Source organism: Carlito syrichta, unplaced genomic scaffold (assembly GCF_000164805.1).
Source record: "Carlito syrichta isolate Samal-C Ts95f unplaced genomic scaffold, Tarsius_syrichta-2.0.1 Scaffold302324, whole genome shotgun sequence".
NCBI classification, from domain to species: domain Eukaryota; kingdom Metazoa; phylum Chordata; class Mammalia; order Primates; family Tarsiidae; genus Carlito; species Carlito syrichta.
Genome location: NW_007246420.1, coordinates 578,818 through 596,696, shown reverse-complemented (window position 1 = coordinate 596,696; position 17,879 = coordinate 578,818).

Here is a 17,879-nt window from a genome sequence, read left to right as displayed (position 1 = left end):
GCTCCAGGCCACCGCAACCTCGACCTGCTGGGCTCTGGCAATCCTTCCTCCTCAGCCTTCCAAGTAGCCGGAATTACAGGCATGCGCTACCACGCCCGGCTGATTTTTTTGATTTATTGTAGAGATGAGGTCTCGCCTGCCCAGGTGGGTCTCGAACCTGCGGGCTCAGGCAATCCACTCACCTCAGCCTCCCAAAGGCGCGGGATTACAGGCTGAGCCACCGAACCCGGCTGGAAAAAAATTTTTTTAGAGAGATCTATAGTCAAAAGAACATAGGCCAGGCACGATGGCTCATGCCTGTAATCCCAACACTTCCGAAAGCTGAGGCAGGAAGATTCCTTGAGCCCTGCAGTTTGAGAATAGTCCGGGCAATATAGACTATTCTCTATAAAATAAAAATAAATTAGCCAGGCATGGTGGTGCACACCTATAGTCCCAGTTACTTGGGAGGCTGAGGCAGAAGGATCACCTGAGCCCAGAAGTTTGAGGCTGCAGCGAGCCATGATCGTGCCACTGTGCTCCAGCCTGGGCAACAGAGTGAGACCCTAACTCAAGTAAGTAAAAAACAAGTCAACTTAATGCAAACAGACACGTAAGCTACATAATTATATATATGTACCGTTTTAAGGCCTCTGCTGTGTGTGGTAGGCCAGCTAGGTGTGGCTGGAGTCACAGGGTTTGTGCGGGGGTGAAAGTATTCGCCAAGACAATTATGAATTAAGGAAGGCAAATTCATTAAAGAGAAGATACGTTGTGAAGGGCACAGCAGGCAATATAGCAGTGAGAGTCTGCAAAGAGGCAAGGGTTAAATAAAGTGACTGCTTAATTGTAGGGTTTTGTCTTTAAACAGTAATAGTTGACTGCCTTTTTTGTTTGTCATGGAACCAGGAACCTGCTGTTAACTACGTTTTTTTTGTTGTTGTTGACTGCCTGTTGTTACTTTTTTTGTTGGCTGCAGAACAAACAGCAAATGTTTTTCGGCTATCTGTTCAGCTTTTGCAATTTTTGTAATCTCATTCTGGGATTTCCTTCCTCAAAACATGATTTGAACACCTAGAGGCTTTGGAAATACTCCCCGCTTAGGGATAAGACTCCCATAGGGCATGGGATGAGAACATAGAAGACTGATTGGTGTGGGTCTGCCACCAGCCTCAGGGGAATGTCCTTACAGTGAATTGCACTGTGGAAGCATTGCACTGTCTCTAGTCTTGTGGTCTTTCCTTCTTTCGGGGGATCCAGGATTCATTGTAAAAATGGATCCTTGATTTGGGGGAATCTAAGTGTTCTGAAGAAACAAACTAAGTTGAAAAGCCAAAATACAACATTTTGGCATTTGGTTGGCTAGTTTGAAACTCTTTGTAAAAGAAATGTACATCAGGGCATCTCCTTCTGTGTACCCAAACCACTAGAAACTTTTATGATGGAAAGACCATGGCTTAAAGTTTACATAACAAACCTTACCTTTGTTTAAAATACTTTTCTTGGCAATCTTGCCTTAACTGGGCTTTTATTATGCCCACCTGTCTCAACAAATAATGGCGTTTACATCTAAGTTTTGTGCCTTTGAGATGTAAATTGCCTACCTTGTTTCACTTAAGAGTCATGGCTTTGTAGTCTAAAGTGGGGATAGGAACTATTTGAAGACTATCAAATGAGGCACCTTATAAAGCTGTGAGACTGCTTGTGTCTGTGTGTCTGTATATGTATTTGTTTATATGTGTATGTGATATTTCGGTACCAAAATATATGAAAAAGCTCTATTTAAAAGTCTTAAAAGAAAATTAAGTGCTTCAGTTAAATATTTTATCAGAAAAGTAGAAACTATCTTCAATCTCTTTTAGTAGTTTTTGTTAAATAAAACTAGTTTTTAAATTGTTACAATAAAATAGGAATGTCTTCAAGTCAGAATTAAATATAACTCAGACATTTTGGCTGGTGTCTTCTGGTCAGACAGGTTTGGAGTATCAGTGCTGGATGTTTTAAAGGCACAAAACTGTCACTTATGATATTTTTGATAATTATTTAACTTGTCTGTGAACTTATGTCTTAGAGCCATTAGAGTCTTTGCTCTGAACAAATGGGCCATGGTAAGGCCTGGAAATAGGTGGAGTTCTCCCTGGCACAGCTGTGTCACCTGGCTGTGCTGGGAAGGATCAGATATTATCTCTATGGCTCTATCTTTTGTCCTGGGATCTGCATCTGGTACACAATTATTATTGCCTACTTCCTAGTTTCTTCACAAAAAATAAGTTACTGAGATTTAACACTGTAATTAATATATGTAATTAAATCTACTAGATATAAGAGAAACAATTCTGTATACGGAATGTATAAGGAAAGTAAGATGTGTTTTTGGTAAAGGAGATTATAGAAAAATGAGAATTAATTTTACCTAGTTAGAGATTATTTAAAGATTGTTTCAAAATAAAAGGAAAAATCATATAGATGTGGTCACCCATGGCATGAAGTTGCAGTGATACTACACCCAGTTACTCAGAGTAAAAACTGCCAGTGGAATTTAGCAATGAATCCAACTCCTGGGAAGTTGGTTCATTGGATCAATAAGGAAATACAAACTAGTAAGAAAAAGCAACATATTTAGTTGCTTGGTTGTTGTTATTTATAATAGCTAACATGAAATTCAAAGAGTCCTGACTCCTACCTTGTGCTGCACCAAGGTTAAAGTTCAGTGAGTCTGAGCTTCAGCTGCTAGCCATCGAGCAACCCCCAAGGGCAAAATTATTCCAGGGCAACAGAAAGTACATCAGACTTGTTGTTACCAAGAAGGTAGTCAATGTGGAGGAAGGGCAAAATCAAGTAACTACTGAAACCAGAAGGTAGAGTCTGAAGGAATTGTTCTATTTTGTAGATTGATATCATTAGCTTCCAGAGAAACCTTTACCAAAATGGATTAGGAGAGTAAATAAGTTAGGGGCAATATCTTTGGTTTAAAATTGTGCGGAGTAGAAGAGCATGTTTGGGTTATGCAGGACCCACAGCTCACTACGAAACAATCAGGGAGGGCTATACTTGATGCAGACACACAGGTGGTTATTCCTGAGGAAAGAGCCAGCCTGCTAGACTGAATCAAAACCACTGTAAAGTGTGTTTATCCTGAGAAGGGGGACTGTCTGACTCTACCTATAAATGCCAAATGGAACACTCCAGATGAAGCAGCTGATAGGCTTCATATGCAAGCCATGTGGGAGTAGCTTCATGATAAGTGGGATGTTTACTCACTGATTATGCTCATTACCCAGGTCATGGAAAATACTGTGGTAAAGAGGGCTCCTTTTGCATTGACAGCTCATGTAATCCTACTGCCACAAAACTGGAAGACAGCTCAGGAAGCCTTACCCAGTTTCCTGTCTCAGCTTCCCTTTGTGGGTCTTGTAGATCCTAATAAAAACATGAGATTAATTTTTTATTTTTTTTTTTGAGTTGGAGTCTCACTCTGTCGCCCAGACTGGAATGCAGTGGCCGCTCCTGGCCACCGCAGCCTCGACCTGCTGGGCTCCGGCGATCCTTCCACCTCAGCCTTCCGAGTAGCTGGAATTACAGGCACGCGCTACCACGCTCGGCTAATTTTTTGATTTATTGTAGAGATGAGGTCTTGCCTGCCCAGGCGGGTCTCGAACCCGCGGGCTCAGGCAATCCACTCACCTCAGCCTCCCAAAGACGCGGGATTACAGGCTGAGTCACCGAGCCCGGCTAAAACATGAGATTAATTAATAAGGGAGTGGAGAAAGCAAAAGGGAGCCTCAAAGGACTCATCCAGTGAAGGGGAAAATTTTAATAGTTACTAAGTAATAAGGTGAATAAAGCAAACACTGATAGATTGAAACTAAGAGGGGAAGGAGAAGGGAAGTTATGTGGAAATCTTTAGGCAGTTTTTGAGAAGTGGAATGAATAAAATGGAAAATGATGGAGTTGAACAAAGGCCTTAATAGAATACTGTCAAAGATCAGGTGGAAGGAAAGGAAGCTATTTATTGTCCCCCAACATTAAAGGGCTCTAAACAAGTTTGCTATATTTTCCCTAGTTTGGTGAAATTTAAAATAACAGAAGGTAAAGAATACGATGCACACCACCACCTGGAATTATTTGTGGGAATGGTTAGACTGGTTAGCCAAGATAACTGATGGAGAAGCCAGGGTCTTCTGGCCTATATCCTGGCTGTGGGTTCAAATACTTTTTCACAGAAATGATAAAATGTCTGGAGTTGAAGAAATTATGTGGAACTAGAACATTAAAATGTATGGGTTGGCAGGATTATGAAAATTGGTTTATTTAAACACACTTCATGTGAAATGGTTGTGTTTCTTTTACTTGATCATATTATGGTATAAGTCAAAAATAAAATTCTAAACTTGCCAACTGACTGAATAGATCCCCTCTGGTGATGTGAAAAATTAAATTTCAGATTATAATGAAAATAGAAGTTGGATATGCCTTGTTATATCCCCTTGTGGTAAAGGTCTTCACAGAACAAAGAGAAAGTAACGTGGCACAATGTCTAAGTGCACATGCATAACCCTGTTACAACTCTGTGTCATAAAATACCCAATCAACATGCATGTTGCCATATAAAGGAGACAAATGGGGTCAAAATGTGAAAAAAAAAGTTAGCAAAAAGTCTGTAAGACATGCCCAATTGTGTTTGGGGCTCAGCCTTTGGATGTAAATCTGCTGAGCCAGTGCCAGCAAAAATAAACAGTTTCCTGGCAAAGAAGCCTAGGTGTCCCGTCTCTCTGAAAAAGGATCCTACAATATCTCTGGAGGCTCATCTGGGATTTTCAGACAGTGATTTCACCTCCCTTGTCACTGGGGTGCGACCCCCAGGGCACCAAGAGAGGTGACCTTGCCTGGCACCAGTGGACCAATTAATTCATAGGGAACTAGCCCTCCCGGCGTACTGGGACAAGGACCCTAGGAACGCAAAGGAACCCAGTGAGACCCAGAAACCAGCCAAGGGAGCATCACCTGTCAGACTGGTAAAAACCTGGGTTCGTTTTGGTAAGCCTGCCCCTAAGAGACAGAAGGGGAGCCTAATCATCTCCCAGAGTTGCCCAAGTAATCACACAGGGGACAAAACCGCAACTCTAAGGTGCTGGGTGGTGGGTTAAAAACACTGTGTGAATACAAATAAATGAAACGCTGCTTGACAGCAAAGCAAGAATAGAGTCCCAATCCATGGATTCATGGTGACTTCATATGGCTTAGGGTGGTAATAGAGTCAGAAAAAATCCTAAATCGAAGCCTCGTCCGGAGCTTATACCAACCCGCCAATTGCTAAGGTGCCTAAAATATTTCCATGAGGAAAGTGGCTGGAGACAGACAAAGCAAATACCCCTTCTCTTTCCCTTTCTTGTGTGTGATTGCCATCTTTTAGAGGGAGGAAATGGGTGGCAAGCAGGGTAAGCTTACCCCCCCCAGAATATATAATAAAGAATTTCAAAAAGGGATATTCAGGGGACTATGGTATTAAGTTGACTCTCAAAAAACTCCGGACGTTCTATAAAATAGATTGGCTTTAGTTTGGGGTTGGCTGCCCCTCCAAGGGGTCACTAGACAAAGAACTAGTTAGCAAAGTGTTTAAAGTCATTATGGGGGACCTAGGTCACCCTGACCAATTCCCTTACATTGACTGTTGGCACGATAATAGTCCTTTCTTGACCACCTTTGTTAAAAGTCTGTCTAAGCCGGGCTCGGTGGCTCAGCCTGTAATCCCGCGCCTTGGGAGGCTGAGGTGGGTGGATTGCCTGAGCCCGCGGGTTCGAGACCCACCTGGGCAACTTGGTGAGACCTCATCTCTACAATAAATCAAAAACTAGCTGGGCGTGGTAGCGCGCACCTGTAGTTCCAGCTACTTGGAAGTCTGAGGTGGAAGGATCGCCGGAGCCCAGCAGGTCGAGGCTGTGGTGGCTGGGAGCGGCCACGGCACTCCAGTCTGTGCGACAGAGTGAGACTCCAACTCAAAAAAAAAAAAAAAAAGTCTATCTAAAAGAAAACTACAAAATCACGATGGCCCGAATTATGACTCCCTCAAAATGCCAACCAGAAACTGAGAAGTCCATTTTGAGAAGCCCCAAAAAATCCCTTCGCCTTATGTGCCGTTGTACCCCTCATTGCCATCTGCCATGAGGTATCAGAGATATGACTTTATTCTGTATTATTTCACACACTATGCCATTAATGGTAAGCCTTCTTTTGTGACATCAAATGTTCTTCTACCTCCTCCCCATCAGACCATCAGAGACTGCCCACACCCCTGAAGCCACCCCTCCCACAAAGTCACCCAAGATGTCCCTGGCCACAGCTACTCCAGAGCCGCTGGTCCTAACACCATATACTCCAGCCAAAAAGCACCAGGAGGTCTCTGCTGGCAGCACCTCCTCCCCACAGGTGCTGAGAGGCCTTATAACTACTGTTGAAAAATATTAGGAGGTCCCTCTACTACAGTCAAGTTGGTCAGATTCAAGGGGGACAATGTCCTTTTGTATATCAGCCGGTGTGGTATGTAAACAGTGCAAAATGTGTGCCCAAAATAACCTGCTTCATGGGCCTAAGATCTCCTCTAGAGTGCAGAGTGTTGGAGGGGCCCCATTTGAAAATATAATTAAGGACTTCACTGAGCTTCCCCGAGTCCAAGTCTGCAAATAGCTGTTAATCTTTATATACACTTTCTCAGGCTGGGTAAAGACCTTTCCTACTCACACAGAGAAGGCACATTAAGTGGCCCGACTTCTTCTAAAAGACATCATTATCCAATTTGAGATCTCAATCACATAGGATCATACAATGGGCCAGCATTCATGGCTGAAATAATACAATCAGTGGCAAGGGGATTAAAAATCACATGAAAATTACACACCGCATACCATCCCCAGAGCTCCAGAAAGGTAAAACAGATCAAATCAAACTCTAAAATTACAGCTAAATAAACTGTCAGGAGACCCACCTACATTGGGACCTGTTGTTGCCAATTGCTAAAAATCAGGTCTAGCCCCACTAGACCAACAGGGTTCTCCCCCTTTGAAATTCTTAACAGACACCCTCCCCCCATTATCAGGGGCATATGAGGAGATCTAAAAAAAGTGGGCAACCTTACCCCTAGAGAGCAAACGCAGGCCCTTGGCTCAACCCTAACTTCTATACACCATTTGGTTAGGAAGTGGTTACCTATAAGCTTAACCACAGATACCCAACCCTTTAAACCAGGAGATGCAGTATGAGTAAAAAAAAAAAAGTCCAACCCCTAAAGCCTCTTTTGAGAGATCTGTTTACTGTCATTTTATCCACCCCATTACAGTAAAGGTAGCTTAGAGTCAACACAGCAGAGTAAAACCAGCCTCTCAAGACTGAAAATGTACTTCTACTTCATCATCACTGGACAAGCTGACCATCCAGAAAAAACGAGTTACAACCCTAAAACCTTAGAGGATTACAGCCCTGCTTTAGTCACTCTGGAAGCTGATTAATCTACACACAGCAAAAACTTGGAAAATCGACCATCCAATGGGATGACTAAACCGTTCTTTACAATAATGTAGTCATCCCTTGTCCCTATCTACTGCTATAATCCTCACCTCAATCTTTGGGTTAGCAAAAGCCCCCCCAACTGACTGAAAGTGTGAAAAAAAGGTTCTACTAACGCTTTTTCCTCTTGTAGACAAGATGCTTTATTGCTATTAGTTGCTTCTAATCTAGGTCCTTTTCATTGACCTAAGTCCTCTGTCTTGTGATCCATGTATTCACATAGCTCAGTTGGGTCAGGGAGTTATTTGGACCCTCCTTTACCACATCCATTTCTCTTGCCAGAAAAAGAACCTCAGAAACCTGCAGACATAATAAGACCACCTATTCTATCTGTCAACAAGAAAATGAATATACTTGTTTTAATCCTTCATACTCCCCCAGCGAGAAATGGTTAAAAATACAAAACGATGACAATACGGGCCAAATAATTAATCAAACCCAAGTCGCCAATTCAAAACAACCAGTGTCAATCTTCTTTGATACATGTAAAACTATAGGTAAATATTAAAAAGCCAAGTTTTGTGGGGGGCTAGCTTGAGAACAAAAATACAGGTCCAAGCCGGGCTCAGTGGCTCAGCCTGTAATCCCGCGCCTTTGGGAGGCTGAGGTGAGTGGATTGCCTGAGACCACGGGTTCGAGACCCGCCTGGGCAGGCGAGACCTCATCTCTACAATAACATCAAAAAATTAGTCGGGTGTGGTAGTGCGCGCCTGTAATTCCAGCTACTCGGAAGGCTGAGGTGGAAGGATCGCCGGATCCCAGCAGGTCGAGGCTGTGGTGGCCGGGAGTGGCCACTGCACTCCAGTCTGGGCTAGAGTGAGACTCCAACTCAAAAAAAAAATAATAATAATAATTACAGGTCCAATGATAAGTATATGTGTAAACAGCCCTCAACCCAGTCAGGATGTACTAACAACAATTGCTACAGTCCCAGTTGGAGCTATGTTTCATGGGCCACCTAGAAAAAGGGAGACATAACAGCACTCCTGCAAAGAAACTGCTATAGCAAACTGTCAGTCAGGAGCCTGTAACCCTGTTAATCTTACCATTTTCAACCCAGAGGACCTGGGATGAAAGAGAGGCTGCCAATTTGATATAGCTATCCATGGAAGGAAAACAGACCCTTGGGCCTCAATATACATCAAAAGACCCATATCCCATGAGGTCTTCCACTCCTACAAAAAAGTAAAAAATTGCTCTCCTCCCATCTCATCCACAACAAAAAACCTGTTCTTAGCCCTGGCAAAAACTATTGCCCAAACTTTAAAGGTCTCTTCATGCTATATATGTGGAGAAACTAACATGAGAGATCAATGACCTTGAAAAGGTAGAAAATTGGATCCCCCCCAAACCCTATAATAAAACAGGATACCCTAGTCCTGCCACTGGGGTTTGACTTCTTAAGATTTCAATTTTAAAAAACTGCCTTGCCCAGTGAAAAAAAAGATTTTAAACACTTCTGCTGAGAGCTTGACGTGCCTGGGCCAAAAATTCTAACACAATGACCCAAAAAACCCAATGGTGGGGGTCCCCAAGCCATTCTAAACCAGACCCTCACCCTTTGTCTAGCTTCCCCCACCTCCAACAGGCCTGGAACAACGTCAACACAGACATCAAATGGCAGACCCTAGGTAGATTGTACTAGGTATGTAGGAAAATAGCCTATACTGTACTGCCCCCAAACTGGTCAGGATTTTGCATGTTAGGGTCGATCCATCCATCCTTCTTCCTGCTCCCGCTTGCCAGAGGGGAACATGTAAAAATTCAGATGTACAAAGACTAAAATCCCCCCCCAAAATGGCATGCCTTACAACTGAAAAGATAAGTAGCCCCCTGAGCGCATCATCCTCTGACCACCTGTCTGGTTCCCCTGGTCATAAGGTCTGCCTCAAGCCTCATTGAGGCCATGGTTTAAAAAAAAAAAAGACAGCAGCACATAAAATGATGTTATAAAAATACAAACCGCTAAACCAAGGCGATGCTCTTTGACCCTAAAATGGCGTGAGCATCAAAGGGGAAAATGTGGTAAGGACCTTCCAAAATTAAAAAAAGTGTCATGGCACAATCAATGTCTAAGTGCACATGCATAACCCTGTTACAACCCTGTGCCATAAAATACCCAATCAACATATATGTTGCCATATAAGAGAGACAAAAGGGCCAGAATGTGAAAAAAAAAAGTTTGCAAAAAGTATATAAGACAATGCCCTGCTGCATTCGGGGCTCAGCCTTTAGATGTAAATCCACTGAGCCAGTGCCGGCACAAATAAATGCTGCTTCCTGGCAAAGAAACCTCGGTGTCCCATCTCTCTGTTAAAGGTTCCTACTACACCCTCCCTTGTTGAGGTTAGCCACAGCTGACCAGCATTAACTTTAAAATGGAGGTCATAAGACTGCCAAAATGGGCTCTGGCAATAAGATACAAAATTCCAACCTGACAGAAAGCAGGTGCTAAAGCAAATACAAATATTGACAGTTTCTTTCACCATGCCAGCTCTGGTATGTCTCCTCTTCTTTCTTCTTTTTCTAATAAATTTTGTTTTGAAACTTTGCAAAAGAAAAAAGAAAAGTAAGTACAAATATTTTACCCCAAAATATATTTTTGACATATTTTGAAGTGGCCCTGCAAAGTCATCTTTTGTGGGGAAATATTTGCATCCAGAGAGAATCTCCATCCCAAGGAAGAGTCTGACACAAGTAAAATATTCATCACTTGTCCTCTTTTATGTCTGCTACTTAGAGGCTTCATCTATATAACAAGAACTTTGGCTTCCACAACAAGCATTTGTTTCTACAGATTTCAAATTCTTTAGACAGAGCTTAACTCTTTCAACCAACACCAATCTGAAAATCTTTGAGTCCACCTATGACCTGTATGTCCCCCTACTTTGAGATAGCCTATCTTTCCAAGCCAAATCAATGTAAACCTAACATGTATTGGTTTATGTCTTTGCCTATAACTCCTGTCTCTTGAAAACGTATAAAACACAACCACTGTGGATTCTCAGGATCTCTTGAGACTGCTTCAGGCCTTGGTAATTCGTATATGACTCAGAATAAACTTTAAATATTTTACAGAGTTTGGCTTTTCATCAACAATGGAGATGAACACTGTTTCTGACCGGAAAACGTTTCTCTACCTAGTATTGTGAAACAGAACGCGTGCATGTAATTCTACGCTTACAGAATTCTCTGTGTCGAATTAACTGGGGCTTTTTGAACTAGAAAATTTTCCCTTGAGGGGCATTTACTACCTTGCTCTGGATTGTTAACTTCCCCTGTGACTGAAGGACATAAAAAGATCTTGACACCTGAAATACTCATTCTATCTAGGATGATGTCAGAGAAACACTCAATGATATCAGCATCCAGAAGAGTTCCATAATAAAATGGAAATGATTCCCAGGATCATGCTACCTGGGAATTGCAAGGAGATACAAACAGGGAGCCTCTTCCATGGAACTGACTCTGGAACTGTGTGAGGAGCTGCCAGATTCTACTACCTCTCATCTGACTGACAGCTGCTGGTTTGTGGATGGCAGTTTCCAGGTGAATGGACAACATCCTGTTTGGAAGGCTGCTGTTCTGACTGAAGAAGAGTCAAGGAAACCTTTTTATTTTGAGCTATTTCTAGCTTACAGCAATTGGGTAAAGTAGCAACATTTACCTTTGTCTCTACCTGATTTCTCCAAAATCTAGAAACTATGAGGGGTTTTATTTTATATCAGTAGTTATTTATGTTCGTTCAATAAGAGTATGTTTTTTATTGTTGTTACAAGACACATTGGGAACACTGGTTATTTTATCAAGGTTTTGTCCGAAATGGCATATTTTCATGCAGATATGACTGACTTCTTTCAGGAACTGAGGTTGTCTGTATAGAGTCAATGAAAAAAATACCTTGGAAAGACTGGCCTAGTACCTTGTCTACATAGTTTCTTTACAAGGTTCCTGATCTTGTGATAAGTAAAGAATGTCACTTTCCAACAGGCCTGGGAACTGCAAGATATTTTGGGACCCCGTTCATACAGGTATTACAGGCATAGCCTGATACTGAATTTTTGGCTTAGCTTTTTAGCCTTGATGTCTTTAAAACCTCAATCCAAAATTCCTTATGAAAATTTCTGCAAAGCTGACTTAAAAGGAGCGTATATGGGTAATTGCTATTCTTGCTGTACTTTATACAAATAATCAGGCCAAGTGTTTTAAGACTAAAACTTATTTTGCAAATAAATTGAACTTCTTATGATTTCTGTTTTAAAAGGAAAACTATAGATAGAAAAACTATGTTTCAGAAGAAAACTCTAAAATACTCTTACAGAAATAACTCTAAAAACTCTAGCCCTAACCATTATTTTTGAGTTTTTATTATTTGCCTACAATTTGGATTGACTATTGGATTTCCTGGCTATAGAAATCTCTAAAGAAGAACTGGGTTTTAAATTTTCATGCTCTTTTATATTGTAATCCTTTTGTGTATATTAATACTATTTATCTTTCATTGTTTTACTTTTTTTCTTTTTTTTTGAGTTGGAGTCTCACTCCATCACCGAGGCTGGAGTGCGGTGGCATGCTCATGGCCACCCCAGCATCAACCTGCTGGGCTCAGACAATCCTTCTGCCTCAGCCTTCCAAGTAGCCAGAACTACAGGCATGCACTAGCACACTTGGCTAATTTTTAAAATTTATTGTAGAGATGAGGTCTCACCACGTTGCTCAGGGTGTTCTCAAACCCATGGGCTCAGGCAGTCCCCTCACCTTTGCCTCCCAAAGTGCTGGGATTACAGGCTTGAGCCACCACGCCCAGCCTATTTTACATGGTATTCTGAACACTGAAGATGATTCAACAAAGACTGCCATTTGTCTGTATTGTTGCTGCCACCTCTGCTTACGAGTGGAAAATAAATTGATGCAATGCATCATCCACATCTTCCCTCCTGAAGGTTCAGGAACCATCATGGAAGAAGAGGATACTTAAGATTGTAAGAGCCACACCTCATCAACAAGGGTACCTGCATAATGAACATTTGTATACCTAACTCTGAATTGTACCCCACATCTTTAAAATAAAAAAAAGATTGTAAGAACCAGATTAGAGGGGTGGAGTGTGCAGGCTAAAGAAATTCCATCTTGGATGCTAATCTGCCATATTGTCTTCTGATTAATCCCAGTTCTGGAAATGCCTCTGTGATTTCTACTTTCACATATTTACCGTAAATCCTGCCCTTAGGCAAATTCTTGCCATTCTCTGAGGGTGTGACTTCAGTTGCCCTACATTTTTCTTGCCTATGGTATATAAACCCTGGGTCTGGGGTGTTATAGTGCAGGGGCCCACATCTTACCACTGCCCAAGTTTCTTTGTAAATCTCTATTGATTTTTTTTTTTTTAGAAATAGATCTAGCCGGGCTTGGTGGCTCAGCCTGTAATCCCCCGCCTTTGGGAGGCTGAGGTGAGTGGATTGCCTGAGTCCGCGGGTTCCAGACCAGCCTGGGCAACTTGGCGAGACCTCATCTCTGCAATAAATCAAAAAATTAACCGGGCGTGGTAGCGCAGGCCTGTAATTCCGGCTACTTGGAAGGCTGAGGCGGAAGGATCGCCGGAACCCAGCAGGTCGAGGCTGCGGTGACCGGGAGCGGCCACCGCACTCCAGTCTGGGCGACAGAGTGAGACTCCAACTCAAAAAAAAAAAAAAAAATGAGCCGGGAGTGGTAGCGCGCGCCTGTAGTTCCAGCTACTTGGAAGGCTGAGGCGGAAGGATCGCCGGATCCCAGCAGGTCGAGGCTGCGGTGGCCAGGAGTAGCCACTGCACTCCAGTCTGGGCAACAGAGTGAGACTCCAACTCAAAAAAAAAGAGAAATAGATCTGTCATGATGCCTTTTTCTTCATCCTCTCAGTTTCTTCAGTCTTTGAGGGTAGATTTGCCTAGCCCTGCTCACAGCAGAAGAGAGATCCACACCAAGGTAGTACACCTCCTAGTTGTTTGGCTTCAGATCTTGAAGTAACCCAGTTCTCAAAGGGCTTGGCCTCAACCACATTAGGCCTTGGGCATGCACTATGCAGCCTTATGACACAACCAAGGGATACGTGTGGCATCATTCACACTACTGCCATGGGAGACAGATTTGTCTGTCTGCTGACATTTATCATAGCACTAGACCTAAAAATTATCCTCAAACTTGGATCTAGCCTCTGTCAGTTGTGTCCCAGTTTAGTACTGATGGCACAAAGACCTAGCGGGAGATTCATATGTATGTTCCACTGGAAAAGACTTGCCAGCTGCTGTCCCACAGCAGATTCAGAAGGAACCTTGTCTTGGCTCCTGTTCTTCTCTGTTCTAGCCCAGGAGTTATTCTGTACACACAGAACTGCTGCAAGATGTGACAAGAGGGCTAGGCTCCATGTCCCACAACAGATCCTGAAGGGGTTCAGCCCCTGTCTGTCACAGCCAGTGAGCTATCCTGACTGCAATGGGAATTGCTGGAAAATGAACCCATCTGTGCTATCTGGCAGACTTGCCAGTCTCTGTGCCACAGGAAATCCTAAAGGAGCTATGTCTTGGCAGAAGTGTCTCTCTGCTTCAACCCTAGAGTTATCCTGCCTGTGCAGGGAACTGCTGGGAGATGCTGCTGGTCTGGCTTACCTACCTCTGTCCCAAAGCAGATTAAGGACCTGAATCTCTGCTCCAGCTCCTCTCATCTGTAGTCTGGAAACAATCCTGCTGGCAGATCTGCAGAGTCTCAAGCACTGGTGTCACGGGGTTGGGCTTGCCAAACTCGGTTCCATTGCAGACATTGAAATAATCCTGAAGCTCAGTTTAAGGCCCTCCTAGCTGTGGTCTAGGAACAGATCTCAGCTGGGATCTCACAAGGAGACATGCCCATCTGAGTCCCTGTGGCAGTCTTACCAAACTGTCCCACAACAAATCTTCACATGCCCCTGGGTTCCAGCCTGATCTCTCATCTGTGGATTTAGAGCAGTTTTGCCCACGTGGGGACCTGGAAGGAGGCATGTTAAGTAGTACCTTTGCAGGCTGATACCCGATCTCAGTTCCACTGTCAACCTCTTCAAGACCCTATAAATTGGTTTAAGCCATTCTTAAGTGCAGTCTGAGGGCAGGTCTGCTCACTCAGGAAACCACTGGGACACATACCTATTTGTGAACCTGGAAACAGGCCTGAAAGTCTCAGTCTTGGCTGTGGACTCTGAAACAACCTTGGGTCTCAGTTCCAGCCCATCTCACCTACAGACCAGGGCAATCAACACAGGAACTCTTTCAGTGATCTATAGAAGCCTTTACTGAAACCTGGAGGAAACTACATCCATTTGGAGGCATGTTATGAAGTTTCTGCAAACTCTGAATTGGACTCTCAGTGCCAGCCCTACATATGAAGGACCAGGAGACAGCCCAGTCCTCCCAGCAACCAAGTAGAACCCAAGCACAGTGAAAACACTGGTAACAGGCACACTAACTTTGGTTTTTACTGCAGATCCAGAATTCAACCCACTCAACCATGATCCCAGAGACAATCTCATCAGCCCAGAGATCTAATAGGAGAATTTAAGTTGCTGAAACTAGAGTGTAAAGACTGAGAAGAGTTTTCTGCTTCAAATGCAAAAATAGTAATGTGAGACTAAATGGATAACAAAGAATCAGACAAATAGGATATCACCAAAGGAAACAAATAAAGCTTCAATAACTGGCCCCAAGGAAATGGAAAAATATGAATTGTTTAAAGAAGTCAAAATAATCCTTCTTTCTCAGGTTTTTCCTGGGTGTGAAAAATGGAAGTAAATACATAAAAGAATAAAGAAAATAATAATCATAAAGAAGATCAATGAGACACAAGAAAAATGCAATTAGACCACTAAATGAAATTAGGACAACAAGCATAAATAAAATGAGAAGATTAATAGAGAAGCAGAAAGAATAAGAAAAAACAAATCCTGAAACTGAGGATTACAATGACAGCTTAAAAACTCAATAGAGAGTTTCAACAACAGATTCAATCATGCAGAAGAATTAGTGAACTAGAAGACAGGTCATTTGAAATTAGCCTAGTAGCTTTTCTTTCCATGCTGATAGCACTCTTGCAAACATGAGGAATGTTCCTAAAACCCACCAGACTTTCTGTAAGAAGTATGTCAAGAGTCAACCCCACAAAGTAACACGATACAAGACAGGCAAGGATTCTCTGTATGCCCAGGGAAAGTGGTGTTATGACAGTAAGTAAAGTGGCTATGGTGGGCGGATTAAGCCAATTTTTCAGAAAACAGTTGAAACTACAAAGATTATGCTGAGACTTGAGAGCTTGAGCCCAACTGCAGATCTAAGGGAATGCTGGCTATTAAGAGATGCCAATATTCTGAACTGGGAGGAGATAAGAAGACAAAGGGCCAAGTGATCCAGTTCTAAGTGCCATACATTTTTTAATTATGAAGAGAATAAAATCTTGAGGTTATGTTAAAAAGAAAGAAAGAAGCCGGGCTCGGTGGCTCAGCCTATAATCCCAGTACTTTGGGAGGCTGAGGTGAGTGGATTGCCTGAGCCCGCGGGTTCGAGACCCACATGGGCAACTTGGAGAGACCTCATCTCTACAATAAAATAAAAAATTAGCCAGGCATGGTAGCGCGTGCCTGTAATTCCAGCTACTTGGAAAGCTGAGGTGGAAGGATCGCCGGAGCCCAGCAGGTCAAGGCTGCGGTGGCTGGGAACGGCCACTGCACTCCAGTCTGGGCGACAGAGTGAGACTCCAACTTTAAAAAAAAAAAAAAAAAAGAAAAGAATATCTCAAGACACATTATAATCAAATTGTCAAAAATGAAAGAGAGACTCTTGAAAGCAAGAAGATAGACACTTATCACATAAAAGATCTCCTGTAAGGCTGTCGGCAAACTTCTCGACAAAAACCTTACAGACCAAGAGGGAATGAGATGACATCTTCCAAAATTATAAAAGAAATTGCCAAGCAAGAGTACTATAATCATGAAAAGCTGTCCTTTAGAAATGAAGGGAGAGATGAAGACCTCTAAGACAAACAAAGCCTGAGGCAGTTCATCACCATGAGTCTGGCCTTATAAAAAAAAAAGCTAAAGGGAGTTCTTGTCGTTAAAACAAAAAGAGAGTAAGTAACAATATAAAAATAGAAATTTCACCAGTAAATGTAAATATATAGTCAAATTCAGAGTACCCTAATATTGTAAAGGTGATATGTAAATCATTTAATTCTAGTGTAGGAGTTATTAGACAAATGCATTAAGGACAACTAGATTTATAAACAAATTGGTTTTATGTTTGTTTGTTTTTGGATTTTTTTGAGTTGGAGTCTCACTCTGTTGCCCAGACTGGAATGCAGTGGCCGCTCCCAGCCACCGCAGCCTCAACCTGCAGGGCTCCATCGATCCTTCCACCTCAGCCTTCCAAGTAGCTGGAACTACAGGCACGCGCTACCACGCCCGGCTAATTTTTGATTTCATTGTAGAGACGAGGTCTCGCCAAGTTGCCCAGGCGGGTCTTGAACCCGCGGGCTCAGGCAATCCACTTACCTCGGCCTCCCAAAGCGTTGGGATTACAGGCTGAGCCACCGAGCCCGGCCAACAAATTGTTCAAGACTATATAGATATATGAAGTATGACATCAGTAGTATAAAATAGAGAGAGATAAGTATAAGTGTAGAATGTGTGGGATTGAAGTTAAGGTATTATATTGGATTTTTTAAATTAATGAAGTAATTGTTTTATTTTAGATTCATGGGGTACACGTGTGTTTGCTATATGGACATATTGTGTAGTGATGGGAATTGGGTCTCTGGTGGCCCCTTCCCCAGATAGTGAACCCTGGCCCCCCACCCTCGTCCCCCTTATTGGGATCCCCCTCATCTATTATTTCCATCTTTGTGACTGTTCAGCTCCCACATATAAGTGAGAACACTTGGAGTTTGTTTTCCTGTTTCTGAATCAGATTACTTAGGATGATGAGCTCCATCCATGTTGCTGCAAAAGACATGATTTCATTCTTTTGTATGACTGGATAGTATTCAATGGTGTGTATAAATATATGTGTGTGTATATACACACACACACACACATACACACACACACACACACACATCACATCACTGTAGATTACTTTGGGTTATATGGTCATTTAAATAATGTTGATTCTTCCAATCCATGAACACTGGATGTTTCTCCATTTGTTGGTGCCCTCTGCAATTTATTTTATTAGAGTTTTGTTGTTCTCCTCGTAGAGATCTTTCACTTCCTTGGTTAAATATATTCCTAAGAGCCGGGCTCGGTGGCTCAGCCTGTAATCCCATGCCTTGGGAGGCTGAGGTGAGTG